Raw genomic sequence first — 3,522 nt, forward strand, 5'->3', positions numbered from 1 at the left:
CATATATAATAATAGTCATTCTGATACCCGGAGCAAAAGTTATGACCGTTTTAAGTTTTGCTAAAAACAAGTTCCCAAAATTTTTGTCTCTCTCAAATACTGCCACACCAAGTGCTCCTGGTATTTTTCACACAAAATATGGATCAAAAGAAGCTACCACACAAAAAATCAGCCAAAAATAACAACTCTAACTATCAAAACAAAAATTGCTAATTAAATTCCAAAATTAGTCGCTAATTCCTAGTCGTTAATCACTGTTCATCACTGTTCACAGCAAAACAGTCGTTGAATCAGCTGCTAAAAATAGTTGCTAAACAGGGGAAGCAACTGAAATGCAAAACAAAACGCTACACAAAATAAGATAACTAAACACTATTATGAACCTTTGGCCCACTGCTCCCCGACAACGGCGCCAAATTTGATCGAGGCCGTACCCGAATCAAATAAACATTAAAAATGCAGTATTTAGGAAGTGATCCTAGGTCGTCTCCCAACGAGCAATGGTCTACCAAACGTTCATAACAGATAGTAATAAAACAGTAACGAATGGGGGGGTTGTTTGTTTTTGTAATTTTAACAGCGAGCAAATTTTAATTAGAAAATAACAGAATTAAAACATGTTGTTTCCACTTGATTCACAAGCAAGTCTCTTATCCTAGGTTACGAGAATTTATCCTTTATCAGTTCAACCACTTACTCCAACCCTAAATTAAATTACTAAGAGAAATTTAACATAAGGCTGTCATTATGTGATTAAGCAACACATACACCAATTAATCATGAACGAAACTGATCATTAAGCATGAACGTAAATTAAGCGCAGAGACAATTAATCAAGCACTAAGCATGCATGGATTAATAGCAACAAATACAATGTAATTGGTGAAGAGGAAAAACTGATCAGAATTCAATAGTAATAATAAAACCTCAAAGAGAGTTGTGCTTGATCCTCAAGAGAAAACAACGCTGGAGACTTAGCCTTCCATCAATCAGTAGAAAATGAAATTGCATATTCAAGCAGAAAACGAAATTGCAACTTGAAGTAGAAAACGAATTTTATTGCTACGTGAATAATATGCATGAACAGTAAAACTGGAGTTGCAAAACCTAAAATTATTCTCCTCTCCAAACGAAAAAAAAAACTCCTGAAACTAAATCCTTGGTGCTGTTATATAGGTTCTCAGCCCCAAAACTTACAAATCTGTTTTAAGTCCAAGCCCATAAATAAAATAAAATCTGGACAAGATAAGATAAGATTTGATAAAATAAAATCTAGATGAAATAAAATCTAGATAAGATAAGACAAGATTGGATGAAATAATATCTAGATGAGATAAAATCTGGATAAAATAAAATTTGATAAAATAAAATTGTCTGCTCTCTTCAAGTCCAAGCCCAATTGCTTATAATTCTCCTGAAATTAAATTAAAAACACAAAATTAGTCTAGTAGGCCCAAATGATAAAACTGCATAATTAATTTGACAATTAAGGCTAATCAGTAATTAAAATGGTTACAAAAAGGTTTAAGAAATAGGAGAAAATAATGACACATCAGTATGCCGTTCCTTGAACTTCTAAAATGTTTCAGCTTTGTTCCTTAGGATGTAGACCCATACTCTTCTTGAATAGTCATCGATAATGCTCAAGAAATAGGATCGGCCCCCATGTATTTGGATCCTCGATGGTCCCCATAGATCTACATGAGCATACTCAAAGGGTCTGGTTGAGGTGTGCTTACCTGTCCCAAATTTCACCTTGTGAGATTTCCCCAAGACACACTGGTCATAAAACTCCAATTTATGGAGTTTATCACCCATCAACAAGTGTTGTTTTTCAAGTTCTATCAAGCCTTTCTCACTGATGTGGCCTAGCCATAAGTGCCATAATTTGGACTTATCTTCTGTTCTCTAACTTACAACAAACACGTGTCCAATTACTGTGGATCCTTCCAAGATGTACAACCCATTGCTTCGCCTTCCCTTTGCAATGATTGAGGCTCTAGTGGACACCTTCATCATCCCATTCTCAACCTTTGTAGTGTATCCTATAAGATCGAACATGCTTATGGAGATAAGGTTTCTCTTGAGCTCTGGAACATACCTCACATCTTGCAGCAACATTTCCCTGTTGTCAAACATTCTCGGCCTGACAGTCCCAATGCCATGCACCTTGCAAGCCTTGTTGTTTCCAAGGAGTGCTATTCCATACTCCTTCTGTTCAAGATCCTCAAAGTAATCCTTTACAGGGCACATATGGTATGTGTATCCTGAGTCCATAACCCAACTCTTCTGTGAATCGTTAGATGAAGCCACCAAGACCCCAGCAGATTCATATCCTTTAGAAGCCTCTGCAACATTTGCAGTTTAAATAACCCAAGAGGTCTTGGTACCTTTCTCAGGGCAGTGATTCTTGATATGACCAACCTTTTGACACTTAAACATTGGACCTGCTTCTTGGTTTCAAGCTTCGACTTCTTCCATTTACCTTCTCCCTTCTTTCTTTTTCCCTTTATAGCTGCTAAACCAGATGACACCTCCTCTGTGATCTTCGAATCTTAGAGCTTTTGGAATTCTTTGGTTCAAATTGAGGTGACCACCTCCTCTAAGGTAATTAACTGATCCTTCCCATACAAAAGAGCATCTTTAAAGTGTTCGAAGGTTTTAGGTAAAGCATTTAGAAGAATAACAACATTATCTTCTTCTAGTTTCACCCCAATATTCTCAAGATCATCAATGTTCTTGTTGAATTCTGTAAGTTGTTCTTCGATCGTCCTTGATTCCGCCATCTTGAATGAATAGAGTTGTTGTTTGAGGCACAACCTATGGGCCAAAGACCTGGTCATGTACATCAGTTCCAACTTTGCCCATATTCCAGCCGCAGTTTTCTCCCTTGCAACCTCCCTCAGTGCCTTATCACCAAGACACAATATGATTACACTTTTGGCCTTATCAATCATGCTCTTCTTCTCTTCCTGCATCAAGGTTAGAGGCATGTTTGACTCCCCTTTCAACGCTTTATCACATCCTTGTTGAATCAAGATTGCTTCCATCTTCATCTTCCATAGCTTGAAGTCATTGGAGCCAGTGAACTTCTCAAGGTCAAACTTTGTCGCCATTTCTTGAATGATCTATTTAACCTTTGCATTGTTTTTTCCCACAAACGGCGCCACTTGTTGGTTTGTATTGCAAGGATACAACAAAACAAGATCAAACTAAATAGAAAGATAGATTCACATATACATAGAGAATGATATTGTTATTCTTCTAAGGAATCAATATATTCTTCGCATGGCAACAATAAGGGGTTATTTATACAACAGTAACCCCAAAGTTACAAAAGCCACAACCGTTAAAAAGCATTTACAAAGGAAAGGTTAAAAGTGGTTACATCAAATATAGAGTCAATAGTTACTTCATATCATTAATATAATGGGAGTTTCAAAGTGCATGGGGATGAGGAAATACCTAGGTGTGCCATCCATGGTGAGGAGAAACAAAAAAGAAATTTTCGAGTATGTGAGG

Source organism: Glycine soja, chromosome 18 (genome assembly GCF_004193775.1).
Source record: "Glycine soja cultivar W05 chromosome 18, ASM419377v2, whole genome shotgun sequence".
Lineage (NCBI taxonomy): Eukaryota > Viridiplantae > Streptophyta > Magnoliopsida > Fabales > Fabaceae > Glycine > Glycine soja.